Genomic DNA, 25,962 nt, shown 5'->3' with positions numbered 1-25,962 from the left:
GAGGTCTAGCATTATCTTGCATTAGGAGGAACCCAGGGCCAACCGCACCAGCATTTGGTCTCACAAGCGGTCTGAGGATCTCATCTCAGTGCCTAATGACAGTCAGGCTACCTCTGGCGAGCACATGGAGGGCTGTGCGGCCCCCCAAAGAAATGCCACCCCACACCATGACTGACCCACCACCAAACCGGTCATGCTGGAGGATGTTGCAGGCAGCACAACGTTCTCCACGGCGTCTCCAGACTGTCACGTGCTCAGTGTGAACCTGCTTTCATCTGTGAAGAGCACAGGGCGCCAGTGGCGACTTTGCCAATCTTGGTGTTCTCTGGCAAATGCCAAACGTCCTGCATGGTGTTGGACTGTAAGCACAACCCCCACCTGTGGACGTCGGGCCCTCATAACCACCCTCATGGAGTCTGTTTCTGACCATTTGAGCAGACACATGCACATTTGTGGCCTGCTGGAGGTCATTTTGCAGGGCTCTGGCAGTGCTCCTCCTTGCACAAAGGCGGAGGTAGCGGTCCTGCTGCTGGGTTGTTGCCCTCCTACTGCCTCCTCCACGTCTCCTGATGTACTGGCCTGTCTCCTGGTAGCGCCTCCATGCTCTGGACACTACGCTGACAGACACAGCAAACCTTCTTGCCACAGCTCGCATTGTTGTGCCATCCTGGATGAGCTGCACTACCTGAGCCACTTGTGTGGGTTGTAGACTCCGTCTCATGCTACCACTAGAGTGAAAGCACCGCCAGCATTCAAAAGTGACCAAAACATCAGCCAGGAAGCATAGGAACTGAGAAGTGGTCTGTGGTCCCCACCTGCAGAACCACTCCTTTATTGGGGGCGTCTTGCTAATTGCCTATAATTTCCACCTGTTGTCTATTCCATTTGCACAACAGCATGTGACATTTATTGTCAATCAGTGTTGCTTCCTAAGTGGACAGTTTGATTTCACAGAAGTGTGATTGACTTGGAGTTACGTTGTGTTGTTTAAGTGTTCCCTTTAGTTTTTTTGAGCAGTGTATATGGGGCAAGCGAATTAGCCTACCTTCATCTAAATGTGTTTGTAATAAATTCAGGCAGTAGTAGGCAGCCATGCAATTAGACTATTTATTAGCCTATTTCGTTGATAATTGACTAGAACTAAGTAACCAAAACATGTTCATTTGTATCTGTTGTGGTCGATATACTTTGAACAACGTGTGTGAATTAGTGAAATAACATAATTATGCCCTCTTAGATGCGCATTTGAGGTATAGGCTTTACCAGCATTTAAAGATTTTGATCACTAGTAAATCTGATTAGGAGTATAAAGTGTGATAAAATGATATGATTACAAATATGAGTATGACAAGATCGGCACACCCCTACTAATCGTGCTGCTGCTGATGATGACAATGACTTTGACACCAGCTTTAGTAGTATAGAGCATGTACACTCAACAAAAATATAAACGCAACAATTTCTACGATTTTACAGAATTACGGTTCATATAAGGAAATCAATCAATTTATATAAATGCATTAGGCCCCAATCTATCAGATACAGTACACATCTGTTGGTCACAGATACTTTAAGAAAAAGATAGGGGTAAGGATCACTAAACCAGTCAGTATCTGGTGTGACCACCATTTGACTCATACAGCACAACACATGTCCTTTGCATAGAGTTGATTGTGGCCTATAGAATGTTGTCCCACTCATTGGCTATGCGAATTTGGTGGATATTGGTGGGAACTGGAACACGCTGTCGCACACGTTGGTCCAGAGCATCCCAACTTGCTCAATGGGTGACATGTACAGTGAGTATATAGGCCATGGAAGAACTGACCATTTTCAGGAGAAATAGGTGAAATCCTTTCAACTGTTGTTCCATATTCTCTCTATCCTCAACACGCCATGTCACTGTTTGTCTTGACAGGGAAACATTTTCAAACAGCTCTTTCTTGTCGGGGCAAAGTATTGCTGCAGAGTCAATTAAACATTCTTTAATGAATTCACCCTCAGCGAATGGCTTTCTATGTTTAGCGATTTTGTGGGACAGCACATAGCTCTCACAATTCTGTTGTTTTGTGAAAAATCCTTGCTGATTTTGCAACAGAGAAGGCAACTCTTTCGATGCACTTGCCCTCTGTTCAGAAGACATATTCCTATATTTCTCTGTATGCTTCGTTTGGAAGTGTCGGGACAAGTTGTAGTCTTTCAAGACAGCGATGCTCTCTTTGCACACTAAGCACCCTGATACCTCAATAAGGAAATATTTTGATGTCCACTCTTGCATTACATTGCATTGCATTACATCTACATTCATTGTCTACTTTCATTTTCTTTGAAATCTTTGAAAATATTTTTTTTTGTGCAATTTCTAGCTAACAAATTTTGTAACTGTGACGTGTTTGTCAGTCTGTCAGTCACCGTCTGTCCTCGTGCAGTTGTTATTTATACATTTTTTTATTTTTACATTTAACTAGGCAAGTCAGTTAAGAACAAATTCATATTTACAATGACGGCCTACCCCGGCCAAACCTGGACTACACTAGGCCAATTGTGCACCGCCACATGGGACTCCCAATCACAGCCGGATGTGATACAGCCTGGATTCGAACGAGGGACTGTAGTGACGCCTCTAGCACTGAGATGCAGTCCCTTAGACCGCTCCACTACTCGGAAGTGTATAAATAATAGTCCACCACTCAAAGGACATCCAGCCAACTTGACACAACTGTGGAAGACATATGAGTCAACACGGGCCAGGATCCCTGTGGAATGCTGATTCATGAGTAAACTGGGGTTTTTGCAGATGCATGAGGTTACGACTGTTCAGAATGATGATAATGGTAATGATTTATATGTTGACTATTATATTGATGTGATAGGTAAAAAGTTCAATTCGGGAGATGGTAACTCTTTAAACAACCTCTTCCGTGGTGTCCCAAATCCTAATGAGTTAATTGTTCCATGATTAATTTAATTTGGTAACAATTAAACATATTTAGTGGATTAAACAAATAACAGTCATCAGATTAATGAAAGTAAAGTCACGACAATGGTATAGACCAATCTGGCTTATAATATTACCCGTACACCAGCAAAAAAATGGAATGTGATAGATTCTATACATGTCCATATTTTGAAATCAAAATAGTTCACAACATTATTATTGTATTCCTCCATGGTTTTGCTTTAAAATACATCTATACTTAGCACTACCATTAGGGGGAGATATTTGAACTGTTAGCTGCAGGCGTGCGCCTCATACGTTAGAAGAAGAGGAGACAGAGAAAATGGCAATTGTCTGTGTCTCTTTATTCATCCTTTTTTTCAGGTTTGTAACAGTTATAAGCATGGTTTCGTTTTTGGAAATCTTGAGATTACATGTTTAACTAACCAGTTAACTTTTTCGTCATTGTGATGTATAGTTTAAGTGTTTTGACCGAGTGGAAAAACTAGTGAGATTTTCCCCTTCATATGAGTGTAGCCAAGTTAAGCTAGCTAACTTTGTAACGTAAACTCACCCCATTCCGTACAAATGTGCGCAACCGCGTCATTCAAACGATGCTGCAAAGAAAACTAATGGGACTGTAGTGACTGTGTTGACTTCAAAATCTGGGGAATGAACTACGTTTCTATTCAAGCGTTGATCGACATGGTAATGGCTCTATAGTTTTGGAGAAAAGTTTAAAAACCCTCCATTACATCGTGACGTGTCATGCCGTAACGTACAGCATGCATAAAGCAACTATTTCTGTCTTACTATCTCTCTCCACCATGTGTCGCACCAGGTTATCTCACCGTTTAAAAACAAGAAATGGACAGTGACGGGGATAAGGGGGGATACCTAGTCATGTTTTGCGTTGTCACTGCAAGCGATCACGACTCTCAAAAAAACTGTTTACTTCTGAAGATCACTAGCACCGTCCTAAAAACCCGATTCAAATTTGACACAAACCTTCAAATAGGTATGTAATCACACATTATATAAACTCTTTATAGTGTTTAATTTACATTTTAGAGGCGATAAGGTGATAAGTTGGACAGTGAAAAAAAGCAATTTTCCCACACAACATCTCTCCTTCTCACTATCACGCATTAGTTTTGCTTCCCCACCCACCGTTTTAAAAGACCCGACGGGGCTCCTTGCCGTCTTGAATCATGCAGAAACGGGCAGCGTTTAGGTCATGTCATTTATTTTGTTGGCAAGGGGAGAAAGTGTGCTTTACGGTATTGACATTACAGTTGATCTGGAAGTATTACGTTTTAGGGGCGCTAAAATACGGTCAATTGTACGGACCAAGGTGATGTACAAAAGTGAGTGAGTTTACGTTATGTAAGTCAATGAGACAATATGGCATCTTGGATTAAATGTATCTTCGTTGAAAATGTTGTGGCTCTTAAAAGGTTACATTTTGTACAAACAATGGCTCGTATTAAGTGTATTTACATGAGTACATACAATATGAACCATGCTAATGATGTGTATTTTAGAAGGTTAATTGTTATGAAATGTATATCTAATGGATGCATGCTGACCACTAACGTTAGCTAGCTAGCCTACCGTAGCCTAGTTGTTGTTAGCTGTCCGTGGATTTATGTTACATTTAATACACAGGCCTCTTCTATAATTTGTTTGTACAATTAGCACTGTATATATAGAGTGAATCAGATTTTCTGTTGTTGCCTCAATAATGTATGGGTGTATTTAGTTATTTTGCACACCGCCATCTTTAGTGATAGGGTAGCTACAGTTAGCTAAACAAACACTAATTAGATGGTAACTAACTGTTAGCTAGCTAACTACATGGAGTTAAGAGATAGCTTTAGCTATGATATGACAGCACACTTCCCAGAGTGGGTGAAATGCTCTTTGGTGATAAATTAATTTCCTTATATTATAAAATACATTTTACAAAGACAAATATGATTATTCATGTTCTGAATTGATCAGTGGACTTTCTCTAACATATCATTAGCATTTTATCCAAAAAGTCAGACTTCGTAACCTAATACATCTGATATAACCACCGAGCTCTGTTGACATAGCAGTGCAGGTTTTTAGTAACAACTTTTGAGGATTTTACATTTTGTGATCGTAGTCTTCAAAGTTGTTTCCACGGGTCGCAAAAAGCTAAATTAGCATGACACAAGCTGAATTAAATGTAATAGAATTTGAAAATAAAAAGCTTGGTATACATTCGGTGCTTCATTGACATTTCACAGAGATACTGTGGTTTTTGTGAGAAATCTTCGAAAAAGGACAGGCATTTCAAAATTAATATAAGTGTTATGTCCTGCAGATTCGAGAAGAAAGATGATAAGTTGAATGGGAAAGTGAGCCTGTCAGGTAGCTGTTAGGAAAATTATGATTAAATGACTGAACAAATCATTTTAAATGGAACTGTAACTAAGTAAACTTATACTCTGTTTGATTATATCTGATTAAGTATATGAGTTCATTAGAAGGGATTGTGTGACATGGACAAGGAGTAATTAAAGTTAATGAACACCATTCCAACTAGGAAGAAAGGAATGGTTTGTGGATTAAGTAAACAGATAAGGTAATTAACCTATGCTGGAAACAGACGAAACTGAGCTCTGGGGTGTTTTAGAAAAGGCAGAGATTGCATTCCTAGGTTCTCTGTTAATTAGAACTGTCAGCTAAGTGGTGATCGATAATGGTGAGGAGTCAAAAGTTAATTCAGTTGTGTTGTGTGTCCTGTGTATGTGCTAGGGGGTCAGAATGAACTCAGAACGTGGCAGCGCGCTCCGAGAATACATTCTGTTACCTATTACTGATAAGACTGGTCTCCGTCTATTTTATGCAAACAAGAATCTTACAAATTCTCATAACATAGATTAAGTGAATTCAATTAATGAAAACACATTGGTACATTTAAATTACAGTAACAGTAGCCAATTGCTTTAATTCTTGTATTGAATCCAGGCAAACTGACGCAATGCAATTCTTTAAAATGTTGGCTACATCCTAATTCTGGACATCCTACAGGGGTAAAAAGTCCAATAATGTTTGACTGAATTATGATAGTGACATTAGGTTTGGACCATGGATTTTTCTAGAGGATTATCTTCATAATTTTATCCATTGGACCAAATATGTTTGGTAAGAAGTTTTAGTTTTCAGCTTTCTTTAGCGGTCACTGCATTGTAGCATAGTCTTCTGATTTCTGTTCGTGACTCATATTTTTTGTGAAAGTAATGCATCTGCTGCATCCAAGGCTGGAGGTTAACACCTTGAGGGAGGCTGCAGAAACATTTTGGCAGGTAAAAAAACACATTTAAATAAATAATATGATTTAGATTTAAATCATTTGTTGTTGTTGTAATGACTTCTTTGTGGTCATGTTATTTTTCCATCATATTTTTTATAACTTGTAGAAAATACGCTTTATTAAAATGTCAAGAGGCATTATGTCCATCCTGTGTCACTAAGAAAATACATTTTATGAATCATAATCATATAAGCTAGATAGGCTTATCACGTACAGTACCAGTCTAAAGTTTGGACACACCTTCTCAAGGGATTTTTTTATTTATTTTTTACTATTTTCCACATTGTAGAATAATAGTGAAGACATCAAAACTATGAAATAACACACATGGAATCATGTAGTAAGCAAAAAAGTGTTAAACAAATCAAAATATATTTCATATTTGAGATTCTTCAAAGTAGCCACGCTTTGCCTTGACAACAGCTTTGCACACTTGGCATTCTCTCAACCAGCTTCACCTGGAATGCTTTTCCAATGGTCTTGAAAGAGTTCCCACATATGCTGAGAACTTGTTGGCTGCTTTTCCTTCACTCTGTGGTTCAACTCATCCCAAACCATCTCAATTGGGTTGAGGTCAGGTGATTGTGGAGGCCAGGTCATCTGATGCAGCACTCCATCACTATCCTTCTTGGTCAAATAGCCCTTACACAGCCTGAAGGTGTGTTGGGTCATTTTCCTGTTGAAAAACAAATGACAGTCCCACTAAGCACAAGCCAGATGGGATGGCATATCGCTAAATAATTCTGTGGTAGCCATTCTGGTTAAGTGTGCCTTGAATTCAAAATAAATCACTGACAGTGTCACCAGCAAAGCATCATCACACCTCCTCCTCCATACTTCACGTTGGGAGCCACACATACACAGAGTAAGTGAACGGATGATCTCTGTCTCACAAAGAACAGCGGTTGGAACCAAAAATTTCAAATTTGGACTCATCAGACCAAAGCACAGATTTCCACCAGTCAAATGTCCATTGCTCATGTTTCTTAGCCCGAGCAAGTCTGATACGCTCTGCCCTCGGATTCATTCCAGCCCGCTGAGCGGAAATGAGATATAATCTTTTCCTTCCAAGTCAATGCTCATCCAATGTATTGTAATATGTGTTGTAAAATGTGGATTGACTGTGGTAAAGGCCCAGTGCAGTCAAAAATGTGATTTTCTGTGTTTTGCATATGTAGTATTTCCACTCTATGATGTTGGAATAATACGGTGAAATTGGCTGTTTTGGAGGGATGGAGTTTTAGCCTGCATGGTGACATCAACAGGCGGTAAATTAGTTAATAGACCAAAAAGAAAAAGTTCCAAACCTCTGCCAATAACAGCTAGTTTTTAATGTTCTTCTCTCCCCTCAGACCATTCCCAGACAGACCTAGCAAAATTCTTGGTTGAGAAATTCCTCTTTCCTAAGAAGCTATTTTAATTGAAAACAATCACAGCAAGGTACTTAAATGTTACCCAGAAATTATTTGACATTGAGATAAAAATGGCTGCATTTGGCCTTCAAATTGTAATAGAATCCGACAGTGACTATAAGGATTTAATTACATATGATTGACAGATTAATTCCCCTACTGTTAGATATGCACTACAGCATGTAACGAAGGTGGTCCGGAGCCATATTTGTGTGATGAGTAAGTATCCTTGCCTTAGGCCTGAAGAATTGTTGCTGCTCCCCAAGATAATGCCTAGACTTTAATTTAGTGGGCTAACACAGTCTTATAATGCACAGGAATCCCAGGTTCATAAAACCTACTCCTGCTATAACATAATTGTTTATTTTATTTAACCTTTATTTAACTAGGCAAGTCAGTTAAGAACAAATTATTATTTACAATGACGGCCTACCCCGGCCAAGCCCTAACCCAGATGACTCTGTACCATTTGTGTGCCGCCCTATGGGACTCCGATTCGCGGCTGCTTGTGATACAGCCTGAAATCAAACCAGATCTGTAGTGACGCCTCTAGTACTGAGATGCAGTGCTTTAAACCGCTGCACCATTCGGGAGCCCAAATAATGGTACAATTCATTTTTCTTGTTGCAATTGAAAGATATGTTAGTGTGTCCTATATGAGTTCATACCGGATGTACGTAGCTTAGGAACTATGAGTGCATAGAAATTGAGGACAAGTGATGTGAAGATCAGGTACCAGTATGTTTCTGTAGTATTCACTAAGTAATGCTAAACAATACTATAGAATGCCTACTCAAGCAATGTCTGTGGAAGTTCACATATGTGACTGTATTCAGGTAGGTGAGCTTATGTCAAACGTCCAACATTTTATACAATTACAGACTCACCATATTGAAGCTATAGCATACACTGCAGTTGGAGGAAACATGGGAAAGTTATGCTTCTTTGAAACGTTGATACACTGTCTCCAAAGTGGGATAACAAATGTATGAGTCAGCATGGCATTCATTGTCATCCAGAAAGTAGTCTCTCTACTTAAACTTTCTCCTAAATTCATGGCAAAACTTGTGGGGAGAAACATAGCAACACTTTTGCAGTTGTCCATGTCTATAGTGCCTTCAGAAAGTATTCAGACCCCTTGACTTATTCCACATTTTATTGTATTACAGCCTGAATTAAAAATAATGACCAAGTGAAAACATATTTTTAGAAATGTTTCCAAATGTATTGAAAATGAAATACAGAAATGTCTCATTTACATACACTACCTTTCAAAAGTTGGGGTCAGATTTATTTAATGGAATATCTACATACCCGCACAGAGGCCCATTATCAGCAACCATGACTCCTGTGTACCAATGGTACGTTGTGTTAGCTAATCCAAGTTTATCAATATTGCCCTGCTGATACATTGTATGCCAGTGTCTATTGGAAAGCAGACTGAACCAGGTTCTCTGGGGTTTTGCCTTTGCTTAGCTCTATTGCGTTTATTTTTATCCTAAAAACTTAACTCAATGTTATTACTTTGGTGTTATGGATTATCATTGTCTTCATCAGACAGGAAATAAATCAGTTAAATAGGGTTCTGAGGAGTCTCCTTCAGGGGTCAGTAATGGCATGGTAAGAATAGTCTCAACAGTTTTGCTGCACAAATTCTTAACAGAAGTTATAAGCATTATTGTAAAAAAAAAAAAGTAAACCATGAATCAACAATGAAATATTGTAGCTCCCATTACACTAAATAATTACTGAACCCATCCAAATGGATTCCAATTCTTGTCTGGTTGGTGTTCTTTTGCGAGATCACCGCTAAGCTTTTTCAGATGTTCCACTACAATAGTCAAGTTACCCTCACCCTGGGGTAAGAATGTACAGCAATGGTCACCTATCATTTGGCACACTCTTATGCAAACATTATGTCCCCGTATGTACTTAGCCGCCAACTACAAATACATTTTGCACAATGAATTATTCTATCTAATCCAATCACTATTGCTAGTCCACTTACATAGTTATAAACATGCTAAAACATTGTACTGTATCACCAATTGTACTGTGTCATCCAAAAAGCCATATGTATTAATGTGCTTTAACATTATAATTTTGATAACATGGTAAAACAAAACCCCCACTATCATTGACAGTCTTCAATGCTCCACGTTCTGTCTATCACTCAAATCCAATAAAACAGACCCACACAGTTAAAATGTGTATTTACAAACAGTTTGCACTACTTATTACCAGTATTAACTTTCCTCATTTATCCCCGTGTTACCCTGTCGTGAGTGGAATGTTAATGACAGATCGGTATCTCAATGCATTCTTAGTCTAAATTACTATACATTTCAGTTGAACACCCCTCCCCCCTCCTCCTCCTCATCCTCCTGGAACTCCTCCATCTGGAGTGTCTTCATGTTCTTCAGATTGTGTTTTAGTTCGTCCTTCCAATGGCACATGTTCAAAGTGGATGGCCGTTGATTATGCCTCTCACCTGAGCCTCCATTGTCCTTTACAGTCCATTATGTCTTGTCCATTTCCCTACCAGTACACCAGCAGCATGAAAGTAGTTGACAGGATCTCTCCCCATGTGGACTCAAGTCGCACTCCTGAGAAAAAAGGCATGAGAGAAAAGGCAGTTGATCGCTTCGACTGGATGATGTGTACAGGTTGCTGGCTCGGACTCGGGTCTCACGGTAGAAGTGGTGCAGGACCATACTGAACGCCATTGCTTTAGCCAGTTAGGGGGGGCGTTGAGGTTCAGTTCTTGGTCAAATTATTCGTCATGTATCTAGACACCATCTGTGGTCACTTTCCTCATAACCTCGAGAAAGGACAGATCAGAACAACAATTTAGTTAAGGCATTTCCAATTCAAGAAATCCAAACAAATGATTTACTGTATGACACATTATTACTACTACCAATGTTCCTAATACAAATTTCTAACAGAAATGTAAAAAATTCTAATTGGCTTATACTTCCCTATCACACTGTCAACCTCATCGCAGAGTCAAGGTCGGAAAGTTAGAGGGCTAATCCTTAGGGAGAAGTCCTAATCATCCAGCAGACCCAATCAGGTGAAATTTGACTCAAAACAAATGGAAACAGAACACTCCTTCATATCAGTCAATACACTTCTAGATATCACTCGAGGTGTGTAACCAACTTCAATCCAAAAATTCTCTAAAGGACTGGTAATTCCCCCATTTTGACACATGACTCAACGTGATTAATGTGAAAATGTAAAAAAAAAACTGCTGTTAAATAAAAATGCAAATCAAATAATAAATCAAAATTACTACTCTCATAAGTTAATTCAAGGAATAGAAAAAGACTAGAATAGACAGGTCTGTCCTTCTCACGGTCCGAATCACACATAACTATTAATTATAAACTTTTTTGTGATATTAATTGTACATTTTACATGAATCTTACCGGTGAAGGTGATCATGTAACGGCAGATTTCCTCCTCTTCGTCTGAAGAGGTGTAGCAGGGATCGGACCAAAACGTAGCATGGTAAAGTGTCCATATCGTTTATTATAAAACATAAACTGAACACTAAGAACTACAAAACAATAAATGTGAACATGACCGAAAACCAAACCGAAACAGTCCCGTGTGGTGACAGACACGGAAACAAACACCCACAAACCAACAGTGAAACCCAGGCTACCTAAGTATGATTCCCAATCAGAGACAACTAACGACACCTACCTCTGATTGAAAACCATAATAGGCCGAAACAGAAACCAACCATAGAAACACAAAACATAGACTGCCCACCCCAACTCACGCCCTGACCATACTAAATAAAGACAAAACAAAGGAAATTAAAAAGGTCAGAACGTGACAGATCAGGCCTCACCAGAAAGTCAGAACAGAGGTCTGAGGTCATTTAACCTCTTCGTGTTTCTCTCCCTGTTCTTTCCCCCAGACTAATTATTTAAAAATATGTCAAACATTTCATACTTTTTGTGTACCAGGTTTACGTTTGTGTTTTTCAGTACATTCCTCATCAAATTGTTTTATTTATTTAATTTGTGTACTTTTTAAGGTGCAACCTTTCTTACCCATGAATAACCCACTAAAAACAAATACGGTATTAACACCACTAACAAATATTCATAACAGATGAGTTGTCTGTGCATGCTGTGTGTGATAAAACGTAGGCCAATTGCCAGGCCTTACGTGTTTGGGAATTCCCTTTATGGCCAAATCTGGATACCTTTACTTCATGCAGAATTTCACAAACTGTTCTCCCAAGACATTTCAAAGAGATAGGGGCACCCATCCTCTCCTAAAATAAAAAATAAACATTTAGTTAGTTTTCACTTTGCTTAATCTTAAACCAATTTACTTTCCAATTAATCTACATCTCTGTTTCCTTTATCTCAGAAGCCCTCTCAATCACCATCACCCAGTACATGTCTATTCCACTCTACAATCTCTACAATACTCCACCTCTGTCTTTCCATCTAACGTTTACCAGGTGAACATATTTTTTTAAATTTACAGTCAAAATAAACATGATAACTTCTGTTCACAGGGAGGCCACTTTAATTACTCGTGACCCATTCTCCCTTTCGTCAATTCTATACGTCTAGTTTAGAACAAGACGGATTAAAGTGTCTCACGAGATTAAAACCACCTAGGGTTTCCCTAAATCTGCATTGTTCCTAAGCGATCACGTGTAAAGTGCTTCGTGACTTCCGAATTTGAAACCCCCAAATATGTTATTTTTTTCTACAGTGTAGAAAATAGTACAAATAAAGAAAATCCCTTGAATTAGTAGGTGTTCTAAAACTTTTGACCTCCATTGTCTACTGCCAATTTTAATATGTTACCTTTTAGAATCCACTGTCTTTGATTCACGCAAGGATTATCCAACCCCAAAATCGGCTTTAGATTTTTCCCGTTACCCCGCTAAAAATAATAATTTTCTTGCGTAATTTCGAGCTCTATTGGTACTACACTCACTTTTCCAATGATCAACGGCCCCATACACTATGCTTCGGTATTTATCCGCTACCCCATAATATCCGTGTTGATAACCGGTTTCAAACTTGCAATCAACGTATATGTACACATTTTATAAATATACTCACATAGACAAGCTGTGTTCGAATATCTATACTAATCTACTATACTGTCACATCCTGATCTGTTTCACCTGTCTTTATGCTTGTCTCCACCCACCATCCCCATTATCCCCAGTGTATTTATACCTGTGTTCTCTGTTTGTCTGTTGCCAGTTGTTTTGTTCGTCAAGCCTACCAGCGGTTTCCCCTCGCTCCTGTTTTTTTATATTTCCTGTTTTCTAGTTTTCCCAGTTTTGAACATTCTGCCTGCCCTGACCCTCTGTACCTTATGAACTCTAATCTGGATTACTGACCTCTGCCTGCCTTTGACCTGTTGTTTTGCCTGCCCCCTGTGCCAGTAATAAACTTGTGTTACTTCAACACTGTCTGCATCTGGGTCTTCTCCTGAAACGTAATAATATTCTATATGCTTAATGAGTATATACTTCATACTATATACTATGAATTCATTTTAGTATACTAGTTAGACATTTTACTACTTCAGGTGTTTTGGAAATTCAGACTGTTCAGAAGAGGACTGGCCACCCCTCATAGCCTGGTTCCTCTCTAGGTTTCTTCCTAGGGAGTTTTTCCTTGCCACCGTGCTTCTACACCTGCATTGCTTACTGTTTGGGGTTTTAATCTGGGTTTCTGTAAAGCACTTTGTGACATCAGCTGATGTAAGAAGGGCTTTATAAATACATTTGATTGATTGGTTCAGAGTGCAAACTGCCTGCTCTGGCCAAGGAGCAGGGTTGTTTCAAGCTATCTGACCTCACAAAGGCAGTCAAGCATCCTAGCTAACTGGCTAAAGTTGGCTAGCTTGCTAGCTACTTCCATACATAAATAGGAGAACACCTCTTCACTCTGACCATTTACTCACCCTAGCAGAGCGGGTTAAGCTTTTTTCATGTTATCCAAAGCGTTGGAGACTAACTGTGCTGCTAGCAACAATTTAATTACGTTCTTTCACTGATGTTTACTGACCCCGGTCATATTCAATGCATGTTGAGCATTTTGTAAATTCATCAGTTATTCTGTGCTCTGCTACATTCAGATGAGTGCTCTAAAATTGGAGCAGATAGCCAGAGCGAATTTATGATGTCCATTGAGAACGCACAACGACTATACCATTTAGCTAAGCTAAGAATAACGTGAATAATCAAGTCAATAAACATTGGGCAGTTGGATAGTGTCGTGTCTTTGGCTATGCCGGATTAAGTGATATGACATGCTATTCTATAAAATAATTTGTCCATAATTAATATTACCTGATTGAGCTAAATATGTAAATGTAATTAACTAGAGAGTCGGGCACCACAAAACAATATTTATATAGCTTTTATCTTCCAAATAAACTCTTAAAGACCTAGTAATATTTTACATCAATAGCAGTCAATATTAATCGTCATCTTAATTCAGCCTCATCTGAAAGTTGTAAATTCTTGGTTATCTGCACGGACCCTGGCTAACAATTTGAATCAGTAATACAAAATTGGGTTTAATTATTTATTTACTAAATACCTAACTAATCACACAGAATTACACATACACATAGTTAAATCATAACATGATTACAAATTACATCATAAAGGAAAACGTCCCTAGCGGGCGGAACAGATATGACAGTTTGTTACACCAAAGAAAAGTGTCAGGGTTTGAGTGAAAGAGCGGGAAGACTGAGGAACAAAGGGAAGAAGCTGTGCTATCGTAAATACAGTATCTTATGCATTCTAAATTACCGCCCATTTGGAAAAGGAAAATGCAATAAATATTTACTCTGAGCTGCACTTCGGTAGGTTGGTGGTAGATGGAAGGCCTTGATGCCCAACCGAGTCCTTTGGTTGTCAATTGGAGACGTTGTAGTAACGTCGTTGGGTGATAGACGGGATACTCTGTCTGTTCCTTCCTAACCCTCGTTTGCATCTGCTGTTGCTAACTGAACGGCTAGGAGGTATCACTTCTGTAGTGAATAAGAGTTCAAAGTTCATACCACAAGCTCACGCTGATGTTGGCTTCGTTCTGTAGTTATTATCTGAACCATTCTGACATAGGACGGTCGTCCTCACGTCCTCAGAACAGGAGGTTATATTGTCGTCAAGGGCTTATAGGAAGGAAGAGGAGGGCATGTTTGAAAAGTTTTATAGCCCATGTCCCTTCACAGGGGCGGGCCACTGATTGAGCATATTATGAAAACCCAAATCTCACATTTTAGAAGCTAAAATCACATTTCATCCCATCACGACTAATTTCATATTCAAACATTTAAATTGAACAACAATTCCATGTGAATCCGATAACTCTGATGTGTAGACTTTCAACTGTAGAGTTTGTCATCTTGTCATTGATGAGAATGTCTCAGATGACAACCGAACTGACATCATATTCATTAAGTACATATGCTCCATTGGTCGCATTACCAGAATATAGTTCATTTCCCCCCACCTTCTGATGTTCCCAGAATCTCTATTGTTAACAAGGGTTTTGCAAATGTAACATCAGTAGGGTAGAGAGAAGAAAAAGGGGGAAAGAGGTATTTATGACTGTCATAAACCTACCCCCATGCCAACGTCATGACAATAGCATATAGTTAATATACTAGTAAGTTCAATGCAATGATTTGTTATGCGGTTTATAAGAATAGTGTAACCAACAAACTGTCAGCCAACATAACGTACAGTGGTTCCTTCTTTAAAAGTTGTGTCATACTGGGGCACACCTCGCGTGCTGCTGCAGCATTCTGTGGCATTCTCATTTAAATCTCAGCCATTTTTTCTGTTATTGCTAGTTTGACCACCAGATGGCATCTTTGAGAAGCATTTGATAGTATTCTTTATTGGCATTAACAGAGAATGTAAACACTTTTTTTTAATAACATAGTATATGGGATTGATTGAGACATTTAGCTCAATTAATTTTATTAATACTATGGTGTTTCTATTCAGAGAAAAACGACAAACAAACCCCTCAGGGTTTCCGTTAGGATGGAATGGAAAATATGGCACCGTACAACGTGATTGTTGGGAGTCGGCTACAGGATTGTTTTGCCTTCATTAGGCAGCTTTGTTCCAATATTTCTGTAAATCAGTGATATTTATTCCCATAGCCTTATGGATCGATAACTAAATCAACCTCTGCATTTTGAAAGATTATTTTATTATCAGTATTTTTATGTTTATTTGTTTATTAGGCTACTGTGCAGTCTACAGCACCTAATTTCTTACATAAGGGAGAGCAGGCCATGTCTGTACTACAGACTGCAGGGCACGCTGGAGACCGGTGTTATTTCATAGTTGTGATGTCTTCTCTATTATTTTACAATGTAGAAACTAGTAAAAATAAAGAAAAATCCTGGAATGACTAGGTGTGTCCAAACCTTTGACTGGTACTAGCTTAATTCATTTGATTAATATTAGGGTGTTTCTATTCCATGAAAAAATGAAAAACATTCTCGGTTTCCATTGGGATGGAACAGAAAACCTGCGCTGTACAATGTGACACTCATAAATTTAGAGCATTGTCAGTTTTTAAATTCAGAACGTTTCGCTCTCAGAGCGCACACTGGACATTTGGGCCGAGGAGTAGGGTTGATTTGAGTGTGTTGGCCTTAAAACGGCAGTCAAGCACCCAAGCTGACGTTGGCTAGCTTGCTAGCTACTTCCAGACACAAATGAGACCACTCTGACCATTTTACTCACCCTAGCTGAGCTGGTAAGACAGTTTTTGTTTTAACCTGAGCATTGGTGACTGTAACTGTGTTGGAAACAATTTAATTATGCTTTTCTTCCGACGTTTGTTGAATGCTCGTAAATTAACTATTCTGCGCTCTGGTACACTCAGACGAGAGTGTTCTGAAATCTGTGTAGATAGTAGGCTGGACACATTACATTTTTATCAACTAGTTCATTGCATTGGCCGTGGAGCCCAGTTTCATAGTATGACAATATGTCCAAGCTGCTTGCCATTGTTTTGAAGTACTCGAGAAAAAACAGGCCTTATTTTAATGCATTTTTCACCCTGCCAGCTCCTATTAGTTCTATTGAGCACCGTGGCACCAACTCACCTTCTGAACGTTCTTTTTCCAGCTTATTGTTCAACGTCACAATGTCTGCTTCGCTATTGTTGGCAATGATACCTGCTCACGTTGTTTTATAGTTCAAATGTAAACAACAAAAAAATAATATTAGAACTCTGCAGTCTTTTTGATAATGAGACCTGCTCATGTTGTTTTATAGTTAAAATGTAAACAACAACAAAAATAATATTGGAACTCTGTGGTCTATAGGCATGTCTGTCTATTTCGCCAAATATCTCACAATGTATATATTTAGATTTTTTTCAAGTCAGGCATCATTTAAATCATGAATCTCGTCTTTCTAATTATGTAAGCCTGGGCAGCTAGCTTGGTTGTCATCAAATGCTAGCCCCAAAATACTTGTTTCCCTTGGAACGCTGAGCTCCCCCCATTGTTTTCCTATGGAGAGGCATGCCTGTCTATTTTGCCAAATATCTCACTGTGTATATTTATATATTTTTTCAAGTCCGGCACCATTTTAAATCAGGAGAATCCCCTCTTTGTAATTATGTAAGTCTGGGCAGCGAGCTTGTTTGTCATCGATCGCTAGACCAGAAATAGTCAGGAGTTTACATTATTTAGTACCCTCAAAGCTTATCAATAAGCTAAGGATCCTGGGACTAAACACCTCCCTCTGCAACTGGATCCTGGACTTCCTGACAGACTGTCCCCAGGTGGTGAGGGTAGATAGCAACACATCTGCCACGCTGATCCCAAACACTGGAGCCCCTCAGGGGTGCGTGCTCAGTCCTCTCCTGTACTCCCTGTTCACCCACGACTGCGTGACCAGTCACGACTCCAACACCATCATTAAGTTTGCAGATGATAACAGTTTATAGGCCTGATCACCGACAACAATGAGACACCATTTAGGGAGGTGGTCAGAGACCTGGCCGGGTTGTGCCAGAATATCAACCGATCCTTCATCGTTATCAAGACAAAGGAGATGATTGTGAACTACAGGAAAAGGAGGACTGAGCACGCCCCCATTCTCATCAACGGGGCTGTAGTGGAGTAGGTTGAGCGCTTCAAGTTCCTTGGTGTCCACATCACCAACAAACTAGAATGGTTCAAACACACCAAAAGTCATGAAGAGGGCACGACAAAACCTATTCCCCCTCAGGAAACAAAAAAATATTTGGCATGGGTCCTCAGATCCTCAAAAGGTCATAGACTGTTTTCTCTACTATCGCATGGAAAGCGGTACCGGAGTGTCAAGTCTAGGACCAAAACTCCTGAACAGGTAATCAAATGGCTACCTGGACTATTTGCATTGTCCCGCCTCCCCAACCCGTCTTGTACTCTGTTGCTACTCTCTGGTCACTTTAACTATACATTCATGTACATACTACATCAATTATCCTGATTAACCGGTGCCACCGCACATTGGCTACCCGGGTAATCTGCATTGTGTCCCGCCACCCACCAACGCCTCTTTTACGCTACTGCTACTCTCTGTTTATCAGTTGTTTTGATTTCTTTACCTATGTTTTACTGTTTTATGTTTTTTTAAATTGCACTGTCGATTAGGGCCTGTATGTAAGCATTTCACTATATGGTCTTCACCCGTTCTATTCTATATGGTCTTCACCTGTTCTTTGATTTAATTTGATTAAGATTACCTCACTCAAGGTTTCAATATATGCCAATCTTAACAATTTTCCAAGGTAGTGATTCCCACTTCCCCGGAGAGTAGTTATGGTTTTTGTGCCTTTTAATTGGTGACGACACCTGATACTTTGTATTCGGATCAATACTAACACTCTGCCAATTTACTACTGGATAATATGGGAGACCTAATGTCTCACGCTTCTAATATCACTGTTGTTGATAACATTAATAAATCAAAATTAGGGTCCATCGTCTGTCCATAATATACATGTCCTGTCAATGGTGAGAAATTTGCAATGCAATGTAATGCAATGTAAGCCCGTCTGTGACACAAAACTGCCTTTCTTTTTCCAACAACTGCGAGTAGTTGAGAAAATATCCTGTACATCTATGCATAGGACCAATCACATGTAATCCCCAATTTACAGAGAAAATCTTCCTGACAAATTTACAGGACAAAACGCAGACAATGAATTGATGTTTAATCAACTTTAACACGTAGGGGCATCGTTAGCAACTCTTTCATAGTCACTCCACATTGCTGACTTACTCATTTGACATGTGAGGTTTAAAGTTGACAGACCTTGCAGCAACAGTGTCTACTACAAAATCTATTGACTCACCACTGACGAAAAGACAAACCATTGTCTCCTCGCAGGGGTTTGAAAAAATCTTTAAAAGTTGTTCAAGGGTGTCAACTGTCTCTACCGTGCGTCAGTCCATATGTGGGTTGTTGTAAAGGGTTGTTTTCGGGGGAGGTCCGGTTTTCCAAACTTACCCTGCTGCCCTTTGTTTACTTGGGTTTGGACGCTTTCTAGCGAAATGTCCCTCTTTTCCACAGTTTTAACAAGCAAACACACACTCAGACACAAACACACAAAACAGTATTTGGTTAGGAATGTCTGCCTTTCATATAATAAATAAATTGTAATTTACTCTATGTAATTTAAAATGTTGTATTCACATGGTAGTCCCTCCTATGCACATTTCTGTGTAGGAAATTTAAATGTATAGCTGGTTTCCCAATAATAATTAACTGTTTTACCAGTACACTGATTAACTTCTTCGATATAGGGGGCGCTCTTTTAATTTTTGGATAAAAAAACTTTCCCGTTTTAAACAAGATATTTTGTCACGAAAAGATGCTCGACTATGCATATAATTTACAGCTTTGGAAATAAAACACTCTGACGTTTCCAAAACTGCAAAGATATTGTCTGTGAGTGCCACAGAACTAATGCTACAGGCGAAACCAAGATGAAATGTCATACAGGAAGTGCCCCAGATTTTGAATGCGCTGTGTTCCAATGTCTCCTTATATGGCTGTGAATGCGCCAGGAATGAGCCTACACTTTCTGTCGTTTCCCCAAGGTGTCCGCAGCATTGTGACATATTTGTAGGCATATCATTGGAAGATTGACCATAAGAGACTACATTTACCAGGTGCCCACTTGGTGTCCTCCGTAGAAATTATTGCGTAATCTCCAGCTGCGTGCATTTTTCCATTTGGTTCAGAGGAGAAACCAAACTGCCACGAATGATTTATCATCGAATAGATATGTGAAAAACACCTTGAGGATTGATTCTAAACAACGTTTGCCATGTTTCTGTCGATATTATGGAGTTAATTTGGAAAAAAGTTTGGCGTTGTAATGACTGAATTTTCAGGTTTTTTTCTTAGCCAAACGTGATGAACAAAACGGAGCGATTTCTCCTACACAAATAATCTTTTTGGAAAAAATGAACATTTGCTATCTAACTGAGAGTCTCCTCATTGAAAACATCCGAAGTTCTTCAAAGGTAAATGATTTTATTTGAATGCTTTTCTTATTTTTGTGAAAATGTTGCCTGCTGAATGCTAGGCTTAATGCTATGCTAGCTATCAATACTCTTACACAAATGCTTGTGTAGCTATGGTTGAAAAGCATATTTTGAAAATCTGAGATGACAGTGTTGTTAACAAAAGGCTAATCTTGTGAGCCAATATATTTATTTCATTTCATTTGCGATTTTCATGAATAGTTAACGTTGCGTTATGGTAATGAGCTTGAGGCAATGATTACGCTCTCGGATACGGGATTGCTCGACGCAAGAAGTTAATACATTTTCTTTTACAATGTTTATCAAACAATATATATTTGTCTACCTGCAGGGATAATTGTATTTCTTCTACCCTGCAGGAATATTTTCTTATTTTATCATGGAACACTTTCATTAGTACTCTGTCCTCGTATCTCTTACATAGCTCATGCATTACACTTTACGATCATAACCCGTGGTATATTAATTCAGGAAATTGTCCTGGTATCGCTATAGTACATCAGGATCTTATTCTGGAATCACTTACATCAGGACTCTGTCCTGGTATCTCTAACACGTGTGACAACTTTCTATAAGTCAACTTCCCCAATTGGAGGCTGTGTTTAAGAAAATCACTCTCACCCTTAATTTATCTTATCTGTCCGAAATGTATCCACTCACTGACACTCCAGGTAGGTCCAAGGATGGTCCCTCCTGCTTCAAGTAAGTGGAGTGTGGGCTGCCCTGAGCCACATCTAACGGAGACCCTGCACGCAGTTAACCTCGGTCTCCCAGGAGCAAGCATCTCACCTCTGTCACCGAATTGTTGTAGAAATTCTAATCAAAGGGAAGAGAGACTGCCGATTCTTTCAAACACTTTATTATGCGTTTTGCAAAAATGGAGCAGTTAACTATACACTTCAACAGTTGTGCAGTTAAGGCCCATCGAATAGTGTCGGTTCTCAGCTTTTATAGAGAAGCACATCCTTTTGTATACCTGGCAGTCAGCAGATAGTGTGTAAAAGGCAATTAATTGTCTGTGCAAATGTAAGATAGCCTGAGGGCTCAACCGTCTAACTGCATCTACAACAGCAAACACTATAATGTGCTCCTTTCTTCAAGTTTCCATACATGTGACTTTCTGTAGATGGTCAACCCACAGGATGTCACATCCTGTGAGTTGGGTGGGTAGTCTATGTTCTTTTTTCTAGGTTGTGGTTTTGTGTTTGGCCTGGTATGGTTCTCAATCAGAGGCAGGTGTTGTTCATTGTCTCTGATAAAGAATCATACTTAGGTAGCCTTTTCCCACCTGTGTTTTGTGCGTGATTGTTTTCTGTTATGTGTAGGTCACCTTACAGAACTGTTTTGTTTCGTTCTCCCTTGTTATTTTGTTTAGTGTTCTCTGTTTAATAAATATAATGATGAACACTTACCACGCTGCGCTCTGGTCCTCACCTCATTCCAACGATGAGCGTTACAGAATCACCCACCACCAAAGGACCAAGCAGCGTGGTAAGGAGCAGCGCTATCTGGAGGAGGTGACAACATGGGACGAGATAGAAAGGTGGTCGGTTGACCCAGGGAGAGTGCCGGAGCCCGCCTTGGATTCTCTGGAACAGTGCGAGGAGGGATACCGGAGAATGGAGTTGGCACGGCGGTCAAGGAAGCCCGAGAGGCAACCCCAAAAATGTATTGGGGGGAGGGACACAGGGAGTTTGGCTAAGTCAGGTAGGAGACCTGAGCCAACTCCCTGTGCTTACCGTAGAGAGAGGTGGACCGGGCAGGCACAGTGTTGTGCCGTGAGGTGCAAGGTGTCCCCGGTGTGCAGGCATAGCCCGATGCGTTACATCTTAGAGCCTCGTATCGGCCGGGCTAGAGTGGGCATCGAGCCAGGTGCTATGAAGCCGGCTCAGCGCATCTGGTCTCCAGTGCGTTTCCTCGGCGCGGGGTATATGGCACCAACCCTATGCACGGTGTCCCAGGTTCGCCAGCACAGCCCAGTGTGGTCTGTTCCACCTCGCCGCACTGGCCAGGCTACGGGGAGTATCCAGCCAGGAAAGGTTGTGCAGGCTCGGTGCTCGAGACCTCCAGTGCGCCTCCACGGTCCGGTCCATCCGGTGCCTCCTCCACGCACCAGGCCTCCGGTGGAAGCCCCACGCACCAGGCTGTCTCTCCGTCTCCTTCCTCCAGGTGCTCCCTCCTGTCCAGCACTGCCAGAGTCCCCCGTCTGTCCTGAGCTGCCAGAGTCCCCCGTCTGTCCTGAGCTGCCAGAGTCCCCCGTCTGTCCTGAGCTGCCAGAGTCCCCCGTCTGTCCTGAGCTGCCAGAGTCGCCCGTCTGTCCTGAGCTGCCAGAGTCGCCCGTCTGTCCTGAGCTGCCAGAGTCGCCCGTCTGTCCTGAGCTGCCAGAGTCGCCCGTCTGTCGTGAGCTGCCAGAGTCGCCCGTCTGTCGTGAGCTGCCAGAGTCGCCCGTCTGTCGTGAGCTGCCAGAGTCGCCCGTCTGTCCTGAGCTGCCAGAGTCGCCCGTCTGTCAGGAGCTGCCGGAGCCGCCCTTCAATCCGGTGCTGCCGGAATCACCCTTCACTCTGGAGCTGTCGGAGTCTCTCGCCTGTCCGGTGCTGCCGGAAGCTCCCGTCCATTCGGGGCCCTCTGCTAGGGTTCCCAGTCCGAGGTCGGTGGCGAGGGTCGCCGCTCCCAAGTCGCCACTTAAGTGGGCCGAGACTATGGACAGACGCCCACCACACCCTCCATTATTGGTTCAGGTTTTGCGTTTTTTTCAGTCCGCACCTTCGGGGGGGGGGGGGGGGGGGGGGTGGTACTGTCACGTTCTGACCTTAGTTCTTTTGTTATGTCTTTGTTTTAGTATGGTCAGGGTGTGAGTTGGGTGGGTAGTCTATGTTCTTTTTTCTAGGTTGTGGTTTTGTGTTTGGCCTGGTATGGTTCTCAATCAGAGGCAGGTGTCGTTCGTTGTCTCTGAGAATCGTACTTAGGTAGCCTTTTCCCACCTGTGTTTTGTGGGTCATTGTTTTCTGTTATGTGTAGGTCACCTTACAGAATTGTTTAGTTTTGTTCTCCTTTGTTATTTTGTTTAGTGTTCTCTGTTTAATAAATATAATGATGAACACTTACCACGCTGCGCTTTGGTCCTCACCTCATTCCAACGACGAGCGTTACAGAATCTCTCGGCATATCCAACCCCTCCAGTATATCAGCCAATCATGGATCCTGGAAATCGTGGATCCTGCCATTTAAGATTTTTCTTTGTCATGGTAACAGCCACATTCACGTAGAAGTGTTTATAAACACATTATATTCTTTTTAACAATAAAAGTGACTCCAATGCATTATTTACCATTAATTCTATTGGGCACAAAATAATCTGAAACACAACCAAAACAAACAGCAAATGCATCCAACAATTGCGTAGCATCACAATCATAATGTAGACATTGCGTGATATGAATATGGTACCAAAATACTTTACTTTTTACTACTTTAATACACATACAAATAAATTAATCCCAATATTTTTGGTCCCCTAAAATAGGGGGAATATATACAAAAAGTGCTGTAATTTCGCCCGATTTGAATTAAAATATACTCAAATTGAAGCTGACAGTCTGCAATTTAACCACATTGTCATTGTATCATTTCAAATGCATAGTGCTGGAGTACAGTGCCAAAACAACAACAAAAAATGCACTGGCCCAATACTTTTAAAGCTCACTGTAGGACCCATGTTTGTTTGGCTTCTGCACACACTAGTTCTTCAATTTTCCCTTTCACCATGGCCTGTACTACACACTCTTCCTCATACTCCTTCTCAATGGTGATTTTTACATCCCTTAAATAGGTGTGTCACAGTAATCTCTGTAACACCCTTCAATCCTCTGCTCAGGTCACTTAGGAATGTTCACCACAGTGTCTCGCCCTAAAACATTTGGTTCCCACCTCTTTTTGTCTTTGTTTTCCCCCTAACAAGCCCCAGGTCTTCATATATGAACTGTGTCTAAAATAATCCCATGCTGCTTTGTGTGGGGGGAGGATCTGGCCCCTGTCTAAATAGCTCTCCCCAGTGTTATGCTGTATATATAGATAGTTGGGCCAGTGCTGTTGCTGTATGAACATTCCAAGTGTGCCATTTTCTCCTCTATAACTGTTGCTAAGTGAAAATTGACGCTTCTGCGTTGTGCTGTATATTTCTAATAGTTTTCCACAGATAGCAGATATGCAATTTGCAGAGTACAAACTTGGTTTGACATTATCCTGAATGCTAATCAATAAAAATGTCTGTTAAATTCGCTGCTCGGTGTAGGTTTTTACACCGTGTCATTTCATAGGAAATTGTCGGAGGTGCTCTCGTATTGTTACATCATCGAGATTTCGAGAATAAAGGCTCCCCCTTTACCTTCTGTACAGTCTCAAAATGAAGGATATCATAACATGTTATTGCTTTTCATTCCTCAGGTCATCTCCATTGGACACAGCTATCCATAGCAGACATCTGAGGTGGGGGCGGGAAAGTGGGGAGGAAAGGAGAGTGAGCCAGAGGGGAAACAAATAGGTTGGTGGGGAGTTCCTGGGGATGGGGTTTGTTCATAGCTAGACGAGCATGATGACCTCACTGGAGGCCCTAATCCTCCTCTAACCACCGCGTGAAAAAGCGGCATAAGCGGGGGCCTTCGCTGTCATTCAGTGGACTCGCTGAGGCGTATGAGCACACATGCGCCACATTAGATGAAACCATTGTGACTGAAAAGCGACCCAGTCGCTCTCCTCCAAAAACACCCATTCTCTCTCTCTGCACCCCTTTCTCTCTCTTTTCTCTCTAACCGATCAATAACAAGTAAAACTATGGGAGCCTAAGATGAGAGATGGGGAAGGAGGGGCAGAGGGATGGAAGGAGAGGGGTCTAAGACTACAGGCTTGACTGCTTCAGTGTTGTCGACATCTGCCACTTATCAATGGGGGCTTGATTGATTGAGGCCCACAGTCACTGCTTCGCAAAAGAGAGTGGAAGAAAGAGAGACGAAAAACAGAGGAGAGAGGTGCCTAAAGGATGGAGAAAAAGAACAGGGCAGCGAGTCCAGTCCTCTCTCAGCCTCCAACAATATTGATGTTATTTTTCTGGCTCTTCAAAGGCAGCAGTCTGGGTTCTTGGTTTGGTGTGTTTTGCTACAGAAGCTTCCCAAACCCTCTGAGGCTTGTGAAAAAAGCATCCTAGACACACACACACACACACACACACACACACACACACACACACACACATAGTTGAATGTGCTGACAAACAAATCACACAAAAATGATCAATGGAAATCAAATTTATCAACCCATGGAGGTCTGGATTTGGAGTCTCACTCAAAATTAAAGTGGAAAACCACACTACAGGCTGATCCAACTTTGATGTAATGTCCTTAAAACAAGTCAAAATGAGGCTCAGTAGTGTGTGTAGCCTCCACGTGCCTGTATGACCTCCCTACAATGCCTGGGCATGCTCCTGATGAGGTGATGGATGGTCTCCTGAGGGATCTCCTCCCAGACCTGGACTAAAGCATCCGCCAACTCCTGGACAGTCTGTGGTGCAATGTGGCGTTGGTGGATGGAGCGAGACATGATGTCCCAGATGTGCTCAATTGGTTTCAGGTCTGGGGAACGGGCGGGCCAGTCCATAGCATCAAAGGAACTGCTGACACACTCCAGCC

The 25,962-nt window shown here is 41.0% G+C and overlaps 1 long non-coding RNA gene across 2 annotated transcripts in view; it reads left to right on the top strand.

Moving 5' to 3' along the window:
- The window catches only part of LOC110529117 (uncharacterized), a 307,966-nt gene that overhangs the window by 28,480 nt on the left and 253,524 nt on the right, over window positions 1-25,962 (top strand). Inside the window, exon 1 of one of the 2 annotated variants that reach the window (XR_016482408.1) lies at window positions 19,984-20,260. The exons of the other annotated variant lie outside the window; for it this stretch is intronic. This is a non-coding gene — a long non-coding RNA (uncharacterized LOC110529117). Of the gene's footprint in view, window positions 1-19,983; window positions 20,261-25,962 lie in introns of those variants that run through there. 2 annotated transcript variants of the gene reach the window in all.

The sequence above is a fragment of the Oncorhynchus mykiss genome, chromosome 8, assembly GCF_057628025.1.
Source record: "Oncorhynchus mykiss isolate SJ-2025 chromosome 8, ASM5762802v1, whole genome shotgun sequence".
NCBI lineage: Eukaryota > Metazoa > Chordata > Actinopteri > Salmoniformes > Salmonidae > Oncorhynchus > Oncorhynchus mykiss.
Note: the sequence above shows the minus strand (reverse complement) of the source record. Positions and strands in the feature narration are given on the sequence as shown.